The sequence below is a fragment of the Cydia fagiglandana genome, chromosome 1 (genome assembly GCF_963556715.1).
Source record: "Cydia fagiglandana chromosome 1, ilCydFagi1.1, whole genome shotgun sequence".
In the NCBI taxonomy this organism is placed as follows: domain Eukaryota; kingdom Metazoa; phylum Arthropoda; class Insecta; order Lepidoptera; family Tortricidae; genus Cydia; species Cydia fagiglandana.
The window spans coordinates 21,908,439-21,927,588 of NC_085932.1; the positions used below are offsets into that span (position 1 = coordinate 21,908,439).

At 35.7% G+C, this 19,150-nt stretch overlaps 2 long non-coding RNA genes across 2 annotated transcripts in view; one reads left to right on the forward strand and one right to left on the reverse strand.

Moving 5' to 3' along the window:
* Nucleotides 1–15,119: 15,119 nt before the first annotated feature.
* LOC134667797 (uncharacterized) overlaps nucleotides 15,120–19,150 on the reverse strand; it is a 55,850-nt gene continuing 51,819 nt past the window's right edge. Inside the window, exon 3 of the long non-coding RNA XR_010098691.1 lies at nucleotides 15,120–15,167. This is a non-coding gene — a long non-coding RNA (uncharacterized LOC134667797). The remainder of the gene's footprint in view (nucleotides 15,168–19,150) is intronic.
* The window catches only part of LOC134667791 (uncharacterized), a 537,524-nt gene continuing 536,147 nt past the window's right edge, over nucleotides 17,774–19,150 (forward strand). Inside the window, exon 1 of the long non-coding RNA XR_010098690.1 lies at nucleotides 17,774–17,899. This is a non-coding gene — a long non-coding RNA (uncharacterized LOC134667791). The remainder of the gene's footprint in view (nucleotides 17,900–19,150) is intronic.

Sequence of the window (19,150 nt, forward strand, 5' to 3'; positions counted from 1 at the left end):
GTGTCTTAATATCATATCATAAATATCGTATCGTATATATTATTGGGTATTAAGTATCTACAGTAAATAAATAAATAAATATTATAGAACATTCTTACACAGATTGACTAAGTCCCACAGTAAGCTCAAGAAGGCTTGTGTTGTGGGTGCTTAGACAACGATATATACAATATATAAATACTTAAATACATAGAAAACAACCATGACTCAGGAACAAATATATGTGTCATCACACAAATAAATGCCCTTACTGGGAATCGAACCCAGGACCATCGGCTTCACAGGCAGGGTCACTACCCACTAGGCCAGACCAGTCGTCATTACTACATTACTCTAACTCCATTAGTCGTCAATACTTTATGCAAAGTGCGTGTGCTTAAATAAGTTTAAGATTTTGAATTACAAAATATAAGAACTGCACAAAAACGGCAAAAATTTCAAATTCAACATTTCACATGCGCATACATATGTCACGTGAAATTATTCTGTCTTGTTACCATTTAAACTTGATTTATCACTACGCCTGCACTACTTTACTAATGAGTCGACTATTACGAGAACATTTATTATTCACAGCGCACCTTAAACAAATCAACACTTCATCTAATTAATCACTCGTATCAGGAGTCGTCAACCCAACGCAATTAATATCGCACTCTATTCGCGCGTCTTCCTGTTCATTTCCTTTATGTAAATAAATGTTCGCCACCCCTGCCCTCTGATCTTGAGGGAAAACTGATTAGGATTTTTTTTCAAGAACGCGTGTGTTTTGTTTTGACATATCGTAATAGACAACTTTTCTGAATATAAATTAGGGGGTGGTTAGAAGCTTGGTTTGGCTGCTTATTAACTCAGAAACATAATATTAAAACAAGAAAGTTTGATATAAATAAGTAATACATATATATATACGTATCTCATACTATTATTATACTTCAATTTATATAACAATTATGGGTTTTGAGACACAATACTTACTCAAGGTAAAACGTTTTTGTATCATTTACATACTTAGAATAGACAGTATACATACAGTAGTAATAGACATTAGTTTATTGTGTGTATGTTTACCACTGTCAACAAGAATAACATAAAAAAAATAAAAACATTGTCACTACTCTTGAGCCTATTGTCACTGTCTTAGACGAATGGTGGCGTGGCGTACATTTGTGAACTCGGCTGTACCAGGCGTGGCTTACTCAGCGATTTCGTCGCTTTGCTACAGGTAGCTAAAAGTACATCCGTTCCACCCCAATTTTGGGGAAAGCCATAAGCCGCGCGTGGCGCTGTCGCCACCTAGCGGCCATATCTGTGCTGATCGTAACAGAGTAAGTCTTCTGTACCTAGTACTATTATTTATTCTGTGGCTGTACATACTACTTATTAATGTGTAAGCATATTTTTCATGCTAAAACAAAGTTATTTGCCATTAAGCAAAGTGCCGTCATAACTTAAAGCCAAGTTGAGTTAAACGGAGCGGTAAGTCAAGCCGTTCCAGTTATACCCGGTTTTAATCAAACTCCTAACGGCCCCATTTGCATATGGAAAACTTATTCCGTCACATTTAACTTCACTTTTAATTTATGGTCTACTTAAGTTTGCAGCATTTTTCGGGACGATAAAAGCTAAACAAAAAAATGCAACGAATAGGGTTTTTCTGAAAAAATACTGTCTAATTCAATATTATTTATTACTTAGGTGTTCCTGTTCACTGTTCATAAATTGGTTCAAATTATTGAATGGGCACCTACTAAATCATTTAAAAACTTTCTTTCCCCAAAATAAAAAATAATGCCTTTTATTTATTACGTAACCCTTAAAAGTAAACGCAGAATTGAGTATATTGCAAAACTTTTATATCACATGTTGCTCAACACATGCGTACTTAATAAACAATACCAAAATAAATCAAACAAAATCGATCTAATAAACTCAATAAACGGCAACACTGATTTATTGCAAACGAGGAAAAAACAGTTCGAGGTTCTTGACAAATAAGTCCAATAAAACACGCGTATTTGGCTTAGGAGTCACTTTATCACGCGGGCACGCGGGACGCCGCGCGGGGAGACAAAGTGACGAACTTGGCTTAGCTCTACCGTGCGTAGTATCTGCCCAATAGGTTCTGCTTTAATTGGTTGATACTTAGCCAATTGACTTGTAGGTAATAAAAATACAATGTTATAAATATATGAACCGTAAAAAATGGAATACGATTTACCCAGCTATAAACATTGACAGTAACCTGAGATACGTGACAATTATACTATAGCTTATTAATTTATTTTATTAGCCTATGTGTGTGTTCCACTGCTGGGAAAAGGCATCCGCTCTCCCTTTCCAATCCTTCCTGTGCTGAGCAAATATTAATATGTAAGTACATATAAAGTAGGTACCTATATTTATTACCATCTGAAAATATTAATGAAATGAATTTGAGTGACATTGTATATACTTAGACAAATATAATTAACGAAATAATGAACAAAAAACATTAAAACTAATAAGAAACATTGTAAACTGCAGTAACCCGTGATTTCCAAGAAATCTTAAAACAAAAGGCAACATCTCACTTCCTCCCGCTAGGGGCGCCCCTCAATAAATAATTTGGCCGTATTAGCATATGTCGATTTATCTCGCTCCGAATTATTATTTATGGCTGCCAACCCTACGGTACATATGTTAACTAAATCCGTAAGGATTGCCATAGAGTAAGATAAGATTTGGTGGAGACGTTGATTTAGAAGAAGGAATCTTGTGCAGGTTAATATTTGTACACGAATTTAACATTAATGATTATTTTACAACAATAAAATTACCACATATTGTATTTCTAAAATAGTAAAGAGTGGATTTTTCTTACCGCACTGCTTTAAAGAACCAATCTAAAATCAACTTACGATAACTAAATCTATAATCTAAGCTCGAGACAAACAGATAGCTATGGGCGTATAAAGGTTTAATCATCAGGTAAACCCCGGAAATACACCGCCATATTCAGGCAACTATGAATGTAGAAAAAATATTATTAACTATATCAACCTCGCGCTATCTTTCTACGATATATTATAAGAGAGAGAAAGTTGAATTTATATTCCAAAAAAACATTTCGTAATTACAATACTGAATCGCATGGTTATTTTTTCCAATAAAGTTATAAGTTTGTATTAATTTAATAACATTTGATGTGTCACGTTCGGTGCCCGCACGCCCGTGGCTCCCTTTGATTACCTATTGACGTTTGACGTCTTAACCAACATCGGATTTGCATTATCCAATCTGTTTACATGAATACTGTTAGCGAACTGCGACGCAGATCTACTGCTTGCTATTTATAACTTTACGGGTAACGATGTTACCTATTGGCACAGAATAAATAATAGTACTAGGTACAGAAGACTCACTCTTACTGTTACGATCAGGCACAGGTATGGCCGGTAGGTGGCGTCAGCGCCACGCGCCGCTTATGGCTAGCCACCAAAATTCGTGTGGAACGGATGTACTTTTAGCTACCTGTAGCAAAGCGACGAAATCGCGGAGTGATCCACGCCTGCTATTGGTATTTACTTTAACAGGGAGTTGTATTCTGATTGCAATAACAGGTTATAAATTTGATCTGGTTTCATTATTTATATGACCAGTCAGTGTAATTGTACGAAAAAATGTCACTTTTGACAGGCCATATCCATAACAAAACCAGAACACATTCAAAACATGTTTTTACAAACAGAATACGCCTCCGGTTTCAATCTAAGTACTTACTGAAAGTTATAAAATACATTTAATATACCGGATTGTAAAATGAAGCGATTCCAAATAGAAATGTGCAATAATATACGTACTCCTGTTTTAATTGTTTATTATTTAGTGTAGTATGTATAAGCTAAATAATATTACTTCTTCAAGTTCTACAGATAAAAAAAAGTAAGAAACTATCCTACAATTCAAAAGTGTCCATCCGCCGTTACCTTATTATCATCCCTTACAACACTTTCAACACCAATCTGTCATAATATGTAACACATTAAAACGCTTGTCATCAAGCAACTCCAACCAAAAAACTTTTAAGAAGCCATTTTAAACCTTCAATACGTCGGAAACCCATACAATTGAGGGCCCACACCGACTCGGATCCGAAGCGGCTAATTCTAATAAATATTCATGTCTAGTATTGTGATTCTTTGATTAAGTGACCCCCCGATGAATGAACGTCGCGATTGTGAGTTGACATGACATGATGTTAAGAGACGCTACCGTCTTCTGTCTTTTTTTGCTGGGGTGGTGTATGACGTCGATTTGTCACAAGTATGGGTTTGTAGCGAAGCGTTCAAAAGTGGAATTGTAGTTCCATATTCCGCTCGCTTTAATAAAGAAATAAATCAACTAGGTATTACCTGTATTTTAAGGATATACGAATCATTTTTTTTTATTTCACTAAATGTTGAAACGTCGACAAATCTTTTAAAATAAAAAAACCCGTGTAGTGCGAGTCGGACTGGCCCACCTAGGCTTCCGTACTTTTTAGTATTTCAGTTTAAAGGAGAAATCTTTATTCTCAAAAGAATTACAATAAATTCCCTTATTAAGTACATGAGAAATATACGTATTTAGTTAGTTTTAGCGTTTAGTTTTTTTGTTGTTATAGCGGCAACAGAAATAGATCATCTGTGAAAATTTCAACTGTCTAGCTATCACGACTTATGAGATACAGCCTGGTGACACACAGACGGACAGACAGACGGACGGACAGCGGAGTCTTAGTAATAGGGTCCCGTTTTTACCCCTTGGGTACGGAACCCTAAAAAACATCCCAAAATAATGACGAAAGCTCATTTATATTTCCGATAGGGGGCAAACCCCGTTGTTTGCTTTAATTAACCCCATCAAGTTATTAATAACGGCGATGTCGGCGCCGTGTCGCAGTCATGTCGCGCTAATCGCGCTATCCGTCTTGTGTCGCACTCACACCCTTAACGAGAGCTAAATTGCTTATGGAAATTTATACAATTGTTTTTCTAATTAATTATTGTTTTCTAGCTAAATATCCTAAATTACCATTCATTGTAAACTACGTGTATGTGAGGTGTGCAATAAAGAGTATTGTATTGTATCCTAGTTTCAAGATGTATCGATAGAAATAGATAATAAAAATAAGAAATATAATTTTCCTTAACTTAATTGCTTTCAAGAGTACTTTATTCACTTTCAAAAATCAAAAGTACATAGCCATTGCAAATAAGTAAGTAACAAATAACTCCTATAAGAAAACCTTCTTACTCTCCGCACATAAAAAATATGAAACTACTCATTTGATTATATAATTCCAAAAGAAAACATACTCGTATGATAAGTTAAGTGGCCAAGCAAAGTCAAACTGATCCTTTTAAAACGGATCTCGTTCGCCTAACCTACGCTTAATTAAGCCAAAATCTCATTTACCCCTCAAGCCCGCAAACAGAAATCCGAATAAGTGACCAAATCCCAGTTTTAATACCATGGCGTGGTCACCCGATCGGACTCAGACTCTAATCCAGGCCTAATAGCCCGGACACTTCATTTCACCGCGATTGCTGAAACTTGGGCAAAAAACAAACTTAAAACAAGTTCACTAAAGTTCAAGTTAACTTGGCATAAAGTTTAAAAACATTTGTGCTGATGATAGAGAAAAATGAGTCTTATACGCAGGATTTAAGAAAGAAATCAGATTAATAAGATTTTAGATAATATTTTTAGGGAGTCCTCACGACTAGTGAAAGCATTTCTATGTAAGATTATGATATTAGGGAATGTGTAGTGGCTGGACATTAGTTATCGTGATGTTTATTGGGTTTTTACTGCGTTTTATGAAAAAAACCTGATGCATTTCGCTAAATGAAGAGGCGAAGCGAATTCTAACATCGGTTGGTACTTTTAAGTTTATGCTTTTGTGTGTACCTACTTACTACCTTTAGAATGAAGTAATACCTACTCTTAATTTAATGTCTTTACTAGATAACTAGTAATTAGTCGAGCTATTTGATTTATGTGCAGTTTGATTTGCTGTAAATTGTAATAATAAATTTGTAACCCAACAATACACAAAAATCCATTCACACTTTTCACAAATAGACTAGACAAAAAAATTCAAAATCGCTCTCCTTCTTGATGCGACTGGCAAATCGTATTACTTTTTGGCAACCGGGTTTTTTAACCTAATTAGACCCCGCTGAATCCGAATTTGCCGGTTGCTCGATCGAAATCTTGACCGGAAGTGAGATATTTGACATTAAAGGTCCCTTTTTTTAGTTTTTCGTAAATAACTCTTAAACGGTGGCGCATAGCAAAAAATGTTCTATTACATAAGTAATTTGCATAAAATTGCCTACAAGAAAGATTTAGTACAATTTTTCGCTAGGATCAATATTTAAAGAGATTTTAACACGGGAAATTTAATTATAATAACTCTAAGGTCCCATTTTTTAGTTTTTCGTACATAATTCATAAACGGTGGCCACTATCAAAAAATGCTGTAAGACGTTAATAATCTACACAACATTTTGAACAAAAAAGATTCAGTACACTTTTCGCAGGGATCAATATTTAAAAAGATAATAAAGAGGGAAAGTTAATTATAATAAATTCTAAGTTTCGGATTACTACTAACTCGGATTCAGCGGGGTCTAATTAGGTTAAAAAACCCGGTTGCCAAAAAGTAATATGCTTTGCCAGTCGAAATCGTTTTGATGAAAAATATGACCAGTCTAAAACAAAAAACGGACACGTTTAAAAGGCAAAGAATGCCAGCATGCTGTGGGGCTTAGTCAATTCGCGTAAAATTGTATTATAATATTTATTTATTTAAAATCTGAAGTAAATCTTTAAGTGCTAACTTCAACTTCAGCAACAAAACGCGTATTCGCAGCTAACGCAATCCAAAGAATCTAATTAAAAGTCCGACACCTTTTAAACAAGAGGAGAAAAATGCGAATTTTCTTATTAAGAGCAAATAAATTACTCGCCCCTACTAATTGGGGAGCTTGAGAATAATTTGAGAAAAAAATCAGTCAAGCGCGAGTCGGTCTCGCGCTGTTAGTTTCGTAATTGTATACTTATCCCTACTCATATTATAAATGCGGAAGTAACTCTGTCTGACTTCCTGCCTGTTACCTCTTCCCGCTTAAACTGCTGAACAGATTTAGACGAAATTTTGTACAATAGGTACAAGTATATATTATGTGAATTGATATATTGCGAATGGGTCGTTCACTTTAATAGTTCATGTGGAACCTGAGAGCATTGCTTGTTATATGTTTAAAACTTCTATGACACCAATTCTGTTAAAAATGTAGCTATATTCTACCTAGGTACTTGTATCAATTAAATCTCTTATTCGGTTTTAAATAAATAAAAAGTCATTTATTGTCGCAACAAAACTTACAGCAACAAATCGAACAAAGAGAAAACAAAAAAGGTTACAGGTTACATAATAAGGTTTACTCTTTGGTGTTAAGGTTTTCTGTCTTTACACCAAACCTTGACACCAAAGAGTGCGGAACCCTAAAAAAAGAATTTATGCTAAACACCCGCAAGCAAATTAAAAGCGCTGACGAATAAATTAATCCAATACCGTCTGTTTTAATAATGGTGTCGATAGTAAGAAACGTGTGGACATGCTTAAATTTATTCGCATTTTGGGCGCAGTTTTATAAAGCTAAGCTAAGCATAAAATAGCTTAGCAGTGTTCTTTTTTTTGCTGTTTTATAACATAACCGATTTTTGTACGTTTCTAGGGTTCCGTACCTCAGTCGGCAAAAAAGGGGCCCTTATAGAATCAAGGGGCTGTCCGTCTGTCCGTCTGTCAAAACCCTTTTCTCAGAAACACGTGGAGATATTAAGCTAAAACTAATATCAAATACCTTTGCTCGCTTTTGTGTCTTTATCATCACCTGTTTTAAATATTTTTTCATTAATTTCATGGTAGTGACATATCCATGTTATGTCCACTAATTCAACTTGTGATGGGGGGTCATACAACAGAAGGAAACAATCGTAATCGAGGCAATAAATCTATCAGCCCAATGTAGAAGCCGACAATTTGACATATTTTGACTACTGCAGACAGTCTGCAGTAGTCAAAATATGTCTGCTTCTCGAGAATTCCTCAAATTGCCTTAGGCATATCATGTCTCGCCTTTTGCTTAGGACTGAGTACTTGAGTAGGTACTTTTTAGTAGGTAAGTACTTACTCAAACAAAAAATCAAAATTCGTTATTTCATAATAATATACATTTTTGTGATACAAGGGATGGAGCCGTCGGGCGTAAGCTTATGCTTGTGTTGGGAGGCACCGCTCTTCCCTAGGTTTATAAGTAGTACAATTTTTATTTTATTTTACTAACTTATTGTTAGTATAAGTTGTTATTAGTCCAAACAACAGGGCACTAAAGTCAAACAAAAATAATGCTTATAAGAAGTTATGTTATTTAGCTCAAATAAAATTGCGCGGGACATATGGCCAGGCAGAGTACATTTAGCATACACGAAAAGGAGTTTATGCTCAACGGTAGGCGATATGAGAGTAAAATGATAAAGAAATCAGGAAGATACTTATTAGGTACCTGAATTAGACTTGGTAAAGCAGTGTTGCGCAACTTTTTACAAAATCGTTATTTGAAGGTGGCAAAGCTTGCCGTACTTATATTTACATCAAAAACTTTTCTAAACCTCGTAAGGCCCAAGTCATTTTTTAATCTATTGAATTTGGAACCTTCTGTTATTTCTATAAGAGTTCAAAACTCGAATTTAATTTGTACCTATACAAGTACGCGGGGACTTACAGGTTAATACTTACGACAAATGGACGAACCTACAACTTGCACTTGATCACGCTTTTTGCGACCACATACTCACCTTAAAGTTGAGGCATAATTCCAATTGTTATAGAAGTCAAGACTACTTTTGCTTAAACTATTATTCGTGATTAATGTGGGCACTTCTTTTTGCATCTTACTTGGGCGGAATCGAATAAGTGATCGTGGTTTGTAGTCAGCATCAATGGTAGCGGATCCGACAACGCATCAAAAGTATGTAGGTACCTTGTCTATTAGCAGCTTCTACTAAAAAGAGGTATGTCTCTGCAGTATTTTAGAACAATTAGACTGTAACAATTACTTTTAAGCGAACTGTAGAGATTTATCTGTACTTGAAAATCTATTCCGGGGATGGCAGATACCTTTGGCGCGTTTTCATCCGCTACTAATGACAGTACTAAATATAATAGATACGTCAAAATAACACAAGACGTGGGGTACCTACCTATCGTTTCGTTTATCGCTTGCCGTAGAAGACAATTAATGTAATTGTTACTAAAGACCACGTAACACTGGTCCTCTCAAGTGCTGGACTCGCCCAACCTCGCGCTACCAATGGAAATACATCTCGTCCCCATATATTCATACCGCTAATGTAAATGCAATGCTATTCACACAAGCTTAATTGGTCGCAGATCGCTATCTCGCTTATCTATCGCGATAACGCGGCGCAGATAAATATTTAAAACAAAAGACCAATTAGTCTAAAAAAAGTCGCCTATTGATAATTTATTCACGGCGAATTAACAAAAACACGGCTCGTTTATTGTTGACTAAAGAGCTAGCATGTTGGTAAGAATGTCGAATCATAAGTTTGTTCGAGTGCCATTTATGGAAACAAAAAAAATGGCTGCGGATAAAATTTTTACACATCTTATACACAAAAGTCCTACGTGTAATGTTATTCCATTTCATACCAACATTAGCGTTAATTTTAATTGCATTGCACACATGAAGTAAGCCTAACATTTAGGTTACCATTCAGAATCCCACTGTAAATACGCACCACCCAAAACATTTCAAAATCTCAGAAGTAAAATTTGGTAATTATATGACGGTCGTATCTCAAACGCAAAGTGACTATTTACAATGGAAAGCTTATTTTGTCAAAAATGTTCAAACTTTAAAACCGATCGACCTATGTACGAGTACATATTATGAGTCAGAGTAAGGCCCGTCTCTCACGAGACTATTCAATTATCAAAAAGATGTTGACGCTTTATCAAGTAAGCACCTTTATTAACTCAATAAAATATCTTTATCTCTATCTTCAAAATAAATGCTAGTCTTTATGATAAGAGACCAATAATGCCAAAAATTTCTCACTACTACTACGATTTGAGTGACCCCCTTGTTCATAAACTTTGTCACCGCCAAATCTATACTATAAACCAAAGCTAACCATTTATTTTATCTCTGCTCACTATATTTTGCTATTTATATTGACTATTTAATGTCCCTATAGATGGTGTAGATGAACTCCGTCCTAGGAGGCACCTGCATATTTTCATAAGTCTGAAGTCGATATAATACTGTAATCCTAAAAGCTCATTTGGCCGCCTGGCCAGGTAATTTTTCACGGAAAAGCCATAAAGTAAGGAAAACTACGAAGTATGCTAGTCACGCTCCTGTATGTGCGAGCGAGAGGCCCGACCCAAATGTAGATCTGGTGTGAGTATGACAGAGATAGCCGTGATGCATGGATGCTGGTTGAATGAATAATATCAGGCGAATTTTTATAACGATAGTTTGGATGCATCTAAACATTTTGACTTAGAGTAAAATTTTATTTATATATTTTATTCGTAGACATTCACGAATACTGAAAACATTCTTGCTTAGAACACACCATTTCAATTAACCAAATATATGTATCAAATACTCATGATATTTCATAAAGAGTCATTAATTTGACCTGTTACGGCACAATAGGGTATTTATTAGCCAAATCAGATATTATCCACATGTCAAACGATCAGCCACTATGGAATTTATATGAAAACAGAACAAGTGACATGACGGTCAATTTACCTAGTCTTTATTAATTCTATTTCTATCTTCTATTCATCCAATTTGTTAAATATAAATTGTACAAAAAATAACTGCTATCTATATTTTTCAACAAAATATTAAATACTTATTGTGTTTTTTTTCCATGCATGGAATGAAATAATTTATTTTAATCACAGTCAACATCGCTATTACACTATATAGGTAGCTGCATAGGTGTCAGTAGTATCGATTCATTGAAAATTTTTACTCCTCTCCAAATCATATAAAAAACCAAAGATTTATTCCCACAACTGTTTGTAAACAGCACATTTATCGCTCCATATTTTAAACCGGCACAAGTTCCATATGCAAATATGTTTGATTAAAAACAATAACCGCTCGCATAAGGAATCGATTCGATCATCCGATTCATACGATCCGAGTTTCGATTACTGTCCCTACTAGGTAACTCGTAATTAGTCAAGCTATTGTGTTATTCGATTTATGCCCAGTTCGATTTGTTGTAAATTCTAACAATAATTTATGGGTGGGAAAGGAGGAACAGTTAATGCGACTATTATAATGTTATCTTGCGCTAGGTTTCTTTGTCATTGACATAAATTAGTTTTATTTTGTTACCATATTTGGAATTATATGCATTGGAAGTACATAACTACATAAGTAACTATATGTAGATTTTGTAGATGATGATACCCTTTTCTTATGATTTGTATAAATAAGTACTTATTTTATTGAAAGAATATGCATTGAGATAGGAATGGGTTTAACCAAGTTATACATACACACCCATGTTATTTTTAAAATAAAAATGTATATAAAATAATGTAGGTATGTACCTACCTTATTTTTTGTGGTTCCTAAATAAAACTTAGGAAACTAGGTACAGTTTGAATCCAGTAATAATACAAACAGATATTTTTAACAAAAGGTGTAAAATTGTTAAAATATTCGATGAATTTTAGTGGTTGCGATATAGCTCAGTTGATAGAGACTGTTGTAAAGCTAGATCAACTTCAATTACGATATCGAATATAATTATTAACACTTCGGGCCCTTGGGCGATGCTGTTGAAGCGAATTTGCGTGATCTCGATGCCGGTAGATGGCACAGGATCGAGACAACTGGCGTGTACTCGTGTCGGAAGCCAAGACTCATTTTGGGTCGCTGCGCCATTAAGTAGTAGTAGTAATACTTCGGGCAAATATAACAATCGTAAACACAGATCATCAATATTATTAATGTTATTATAATTTAATTTGTTATCATAAACAACTGCGTAGTGCGCAGAATCCATATTTGCGTTATTAATAAAGCGTACGAGATTGCCTCGGGGCCGTTTAAATACGGCTATCGTCGCACTTAATAAATAACGAGCTGACGTTTATTTTTCTTTGCTGTGTTATTATGTGGCCAACTTAAGAGGGCCACTGTGGAATCATATGCAAATCGTAAGGTGAATTTGCTTTTTCGTCTTATTTATTTATTTCTTTATAATATTTAGTTGATAAGGCTAGAGTATAAAATAAATTAGCACTAATGCTGTTAATTTTACTCAATATCATGGAATATATCCTTGTAATTCGATTGATTGCCGTATAATTATTAATATGAGCTTGTCGTAGAGTGCGCCGCCAGGGGCGCCCCAAATTCCGGCGTCTGGACCACTCGAACTCAATTTTGCAGGGCCTCGTTTAAAAAATAAACTTACAGTCCTCAACTTGGTAGCTTTTTACGTAGCGGTAGAGGCAGTATTATTTTAAGTAGTCTGTTATGCCGCTTCTAGAATGAGTGAAATGTTATTTAACAGGTACCTATTACGAGTATTTAGAGTATTATTGTCACTAATGTCACAGAATAAATAATAGTACTAGGTACAGAAGACCCACTCTCTAACAAAGCGCGTCTGTTACGATCAGGACAGATATGTCCGCTAATAGGTGGCGACAGTGCCACGCGCGGCTTATGGCTAGCCACCAAAATTGGTGTGGAACGGACGTACTTTTAGCTACCTGTAGCAAAGCGACGACATCGCGGAGTGAGCCACGCCTGCTAATGTTACGGAAGTCAAAGCTGTTCAGAGTAAGTTGTAGATTGTAGAAGTAACGTTGGTTTGGAAAATGTCATACATTAGAATATGTTAGTTACATGTTGGCAAAATGTCCAACGTGTTTCCCCTCGCGCCATCGCCAGATCTAATTTGTCCGGGCTTACAGCGAGTGGTGGTTTTTCATTATTTTCAGCCAGTGTCTTAAGCCTGGCTTACCGCGCGCTGCCCGCATACTAAACAGCTTAGAAAAATACACACTTTTATACTGTGCGGACTCGAGCACCAACTAACGTTTTGGCTTGCGGTTTAAATTCTTTCAAGTAACAGATCATTTGTATATAATCCTTACATATATTCTAAATAAACCTAAGACATATTTTCTATAAAGTTTGCGTAATCTCAAATTAGCATGAAACTTTTCATTAGGTTCACGGGCTGCTAATGTACAATAATTGTCAATTAAAAGTCTATGAAAATTGTCACGTATCTAATTCAAAATCATGGTTAAAACATTGTAGAAACTATAGTGTCGACAATCGGAAGCGCTCAGATGACTCTAAATAGATTTACCCCTCATTTCATACTGATTTTAATAACATCATAGATTACGACCGTTCGCATCTCGGCCGATTGGAAAACGAAATTACAGTGCGCGCGGCGTAATTTTATTGTGATTGGGTACCTTTTTTCTCATTCAATATTTAGCTCTTTTTTTCACTCAATCCTTTGTTTCGTTCGTGAGAACTGAGTAGAAATTACCATTTTTAGAGGCAGGATTATCGGATAGCGTTTTGGGGATCCGCTAAAAATATGCGGTGGAATTCTGAACGACCGATTTACAATTTTAAATTTTGACGTTCAGATCATACTCGTACTTAAATTAAACATATTTTATGTAACGTATATTACAATGAGTATGACTAGATCCAAGCTAGATGGATTTATACGCTTGAAAAATAAAATTTCTTATAAGCCTTCTTGAGCTTACCGTGGGACTTAGTCAATCTGTGTAAGAATGTCCTATAATATTTATTTATTTATTATTATTTATTTATTTTTATTTATTTATACTAGCTATAACTCTGGATAGGTCTAATTTGTGTGCATTAATTATTATTTGCTGTCAGTGTACAAAATATAATTTTTTTCTATTATAATATATTATACCTACTTTTGCAGAAAGAAGTTTTCCGCTAAACAACTACTGCCGGCCTAGCCAAGGTGACAATCGCTATCGCTTCGACAACAAAACGCTTTGTGTCTCTCAAACACTCTTCCTTATAAGTGCAACAGTGACAGTTGCGTTTTGATTCGATCGCTACGGAGCGTTAGCGATTGGCAGGTTGGCTACGCGGCCAGTTTCTCTATTTTTCTCTCAATATACAGAACCATAAAACTCCCGGGAACCGTCCCGCTCGCCCGGCGCCCGGTTATTTGGCCGGACGGAACGACCGCTGATCTGACGCGATGTCGGAGCAACACGTTTTGGGCGTGCTGCCCGATCCCGACTTTTTGGTCACCGGCTAATGAAGGAACGCAAATTGCTTACTGGTTTTTACATTTTTAGCGATATCTGGATTCTAGACCTCTGCTCGACTTGATTTTGCGATCGGCTACTGCAAGCCCACAATAACTTTTCTCATTTATATTTGGCAATTGATAAACAATATGGAAATCTTAGAAAATATATTTAAAAAACACGTTAATTGATATTTAAGTTTATTAGACATTAGAATAGTGACCGCATTATTCACACCAGGAGCCCATGGGCCCATTTCTCGAACGATATTACTGATATTAGTCAAATATTATTAGTCTGTTGCCATGGTAACCCATACGACTTGACAGTTCGTGGACTAATAATATTAGTCTCAAACCGTTCGAGAAATGGGCCCCAGTTTAAAGACAAATAGAACTAATTTTAACTCAGAATAGTCGCAATTTTTTTTTCTATTTAACTTATGTTTTATTAGCGTGGAATGGCAGTACCTCCCTACTTATTTTACTGTAAATTACTTGATTTTATTCATTCGTGCGAATTTTTATTCGTAAGTATGTATGTTAAAATTTACCTGTGTTAAAAATATGTACGTTTCATCAAATAGTTGCCAATTTATGTTATCCTGCTAGTATAGACAGTTTCACGTTCAAAGTATGTATTGATTAACTTTAGCATTGAATATAGGTAGACTAAACAAAAAGTTACTCACCGACTGTTTACGGATGCAGCGTTTCCTGCGCCATCTACCGGTGGCTTTCTGGAACAACGAGAACAATGATTATGACTTTGGAGTGCTCTGGACTACAAAAATTTGCACATTTCTATTAAAATAAAATTTTAAAGTAGGACACCAGGACCCGTTGTTGTAATATTTAGTTACATATATTCCAATTAATTCAAGCCATAGACGAAGACATAAAAGTAGTTGTATAATGTGTATGTTTAATAAATACGTACATCCAGTAGGGGTCCTGCAGACTCGACGTGTGAGGCCCGTAGCTGCCCAGGTGGTAGGGACTGCAGAAGTTCACCATTGGTACGGCGTACATGACTACAGTAACACTTTTACGTCACGCGAAACATTATGATTGGTTTTTAGGCTATATATATAGTAATTTTTGTATTTGTGCCTAGAATTTTATGAGAAAAGTTAAAATATAATTGAAAAAAGAGAGGTTTAATTTAAAAAATACACTAACTCTACGATAAATTGATTTTGAGTAATTATATCGTGTACGTTAGCTTAGCTTAGCCACATTCTGGAAACTAATGCGAAATCGCGATAATAAATCGGTGCTTCATACATTTTATTTCATCCGATATGTGTAGATGTTTCTACGTAAAAAAATTCGTGGTGTCGTAGTTGTCCCGATAGTGAAAGTGTTATATAACCTATCATTTGCCTAGCAGTGTATGGCCAAGGGTTAAAAAACAACCTGTAAATAAATATGAACTCGTAGCGGCTATTTTAACTGACCCCTACAAATACAAACAATCAAGCAGCAACTCTTCTATTAACAACCTTCCTAAGAAACATGTACTATTCATCAAATCTCAAATCTGAAACAGATCCTATGGCCCAAAAAATAAAGATAGAATTTCAAGAACCTACACCCTCAATTGATTTAAACATTTCACTGTACTTGCCGACAAAACACATTCCAGATTTAAAAATACGCAACCGTCACTAAATAACGGCTAGTTGACAGAAAGCCGACGAGCCACGGAGTTAACCGAATCGAATTGGACAATAGTTCTACTTAGCGACTCAGAGATGTCGTTAGCGCCCGCTGTGACCATGCAGTGATTCGAAATTGGAATCTTTTTGATTTTGAATTTCCTTCTTAGCGGGGCAAAAAGGTGCTCAAATGTACGAACTTGTTGGGTCGCTATAAAACTGAATACGCACAATAGTACAAGTGCCTGTGTAAAAGACTTGCAACTCCAGCGATTACAGGATAAATTTGTAGGTACCGATACCGACCTGTACGTATTACCCGACTAATACGAGTTTTTTACCGTGTAAAACAATACAAGAAACTTCATACTCGTATCACTAGGTAGTAGACCGAGGTAGTTGTGACAGAGAAGAGTTGGAAGATCGTCGATTTTTTTTTTATCTATTAACTAGAAACTAGGTCGCAACAGTGTGCGTTTGTTAGCTAGTAACTTGAACTAACAAACGCGCGCTATTGCGACCTAGTTTCTAGTTAATAGATTCCAAAAAATCGACGATGTTTCAACTCTCCTCTGTCACAACTCACCTCGGTCTCCCCTACCTGCTAATTTTTTGTTTTAGGATGACTGTTGTTCATATTTTGTTTTATAAATATACCTAATCAAAATGTATACTGCATATTCACTGGACGAAATACCTTACATGGATAAGTTCGCCTTTGTAATTTTTGTTTGCTACCATTGTTTCTCGCTATGTTAAATATTTGGTTGAATAAAATACTACTACTATTACTACTTTGTTTGAGAATAGATATCTAAAAAATGTTTTAATAAGATGGAACGAGCCACGAAAAAAATCCACACGGGGGGGCATTTTTTGTCGTTGACTTAAAGGCTCTAAAACATAATAACTCTAAAGGACAATAGAAACATAGCTGGAGGAAACGAGTTCCGTCTTTTTTGTATATTTAACTTGATTCTTAACGCACTGAATAAATTGTGACGACTACTACTTGAAACATTTTGATACTTTACAACCATACGAGTAGAAAATGACTGATATACGGTCATTATAAATACCATTAATCACAAAACGTTCTAAAAACTAGTGAAAGTAATCAGCAATTTCAATAAATTGAAACCTAGGTAATACCTAAATTAGCCCAATAAGAAAGTAATGTGGTAAACGGTAAAACTGCAAGCTACTATTGCGTTAAAATATTTCACCGTCACCAGTGATATATGTATCACTTCAAAAAGTCATCAAAATATCGACGACACAAAACCATTTCCAACTGCCAAGACCCTTCCAATCACGGATAATCGCAGTCAATCTGAAATCGATCTATTCGATGGCAATCATACCGATTTACTTCACTCCGATTTCGATTCGAACACTTTACGATTGTGGTGCCGCACTATCAAAGGCGCCGCTGACACATTCGTCATGGAAACGCTACCGTCTTTTTTTTAGGTTTGTAGTCAAATATGATGGTAAAAAGGGGTAGGTAGGTATGATTAAAGGATCGTGGTGATGATGCCTATTAAAAATAGATCTATCTATAACAATTTGACAAGTAATGCATCTGTTAGTTAAAATAAGCATCATTAAAAAAAATTCGTGAGATAAACTGTTTTAATATTTTAAAGAACAGTTATTGAAACCACATATTTCTTCTTCTTCCTCGCGTTATCCCGGCATTTCGCCACGGCTCATGAGAGCCTGGGGTCCGCTTGACAACTAATCCCATGATTTGACGTAGGCACTAGTTTTTACGAAAGCGACTGCCATCTGACCTTCCAACCCAGAGGGTAAACTAGGCCTTATTGGGATTAGTCCGGTTTCCTCACGATGTTTTCCTTCACCGAAAAGCGACTGGTAAATATCAAATGATATTTCGTACATAAGTTCCGAAAAACTCATTGGTACGAGCCGGGGTTTGAACCCGCGACCTCCAGATTGCAAGTCGCACGCCCTCACCGCTAGGCCACCAGCGCTTCTTTATTGAAACCACATACAATAAAAAAATACAATAAGGTCAATAAGCTGCCCGAGGAAGACTGTAAATACTTTTTCTAAAAATCATTCCATTTTACAATACACGGAACAATTAATTAGCCAAATACAAAAATGTACGTTCCGAAAATTATTTACGCAGGCAACACGTCAATACAAATCTCTTCATTAAGTGAAGTTCGGCATTCGGGGAAAAAAGCCGAGGACTCCCACATCGCGCTTCGGGGAAAACTCAAAACACCAAATTCCACATTAAACGAATAAGGGCACAATCCGGGGCACAGGAATAAGCAATCGATCAGACATGTTTTCATGTCACTCGACGTGGAAGTAAAAACATACAATCACCGGGAAAAAGTTAAGTTGCAACCGAGATCGCTAAGAAACACTTATTTTCTTACTTTTACCCGTTTACATAGTAATTCCGCAAAAAAGTTAAAGATTGCTTTTGAACACATACTTACAAAACTACTTAAAAACCGACACTAAGTACATTATTCTGATTAAAACGAAACAAAAACTTAACTAGCATAGCAATTATTTTTACGCGATTTTAACTTTTAGTTCTTACGCCAACTTCCTAACCGAATTCGAATTACAAAATTCCAAATGTGACTTGAGCTTATTCGAACTATTTTCGCGGAACTTTTCTGGTAAGCCAGCGCTCGCCACGGCAAACCACGTGCTAGTGTCACACCCTCGGAAAATTCGCCGGTCCCCCATTCTGTGTTTACATACAAATACACATATTGTGTTTGTGGGAGTCGTATCCCATTCTAATGATTCATTAATATATTTTGACTTTTGACTTTCAAGTTTGTTGTTGTTCAACTGGAGTTTGATTCGAGTTCTGTTGGATTTAAAATTAATTAGTCACAGTAAACAGTCAATTGTTTTAAAGATTATTACAATTAATACCAGCTTAAGGTTGAATTGTGTATACCGGGTGTGGCCTGTACTATGAGCAAAAAATTTAACTGTAGGCTGTACTCCTCATACTGACCAACATTTGTTCAGCGACTTTTGAAAATAACTTGTAGTTTGAT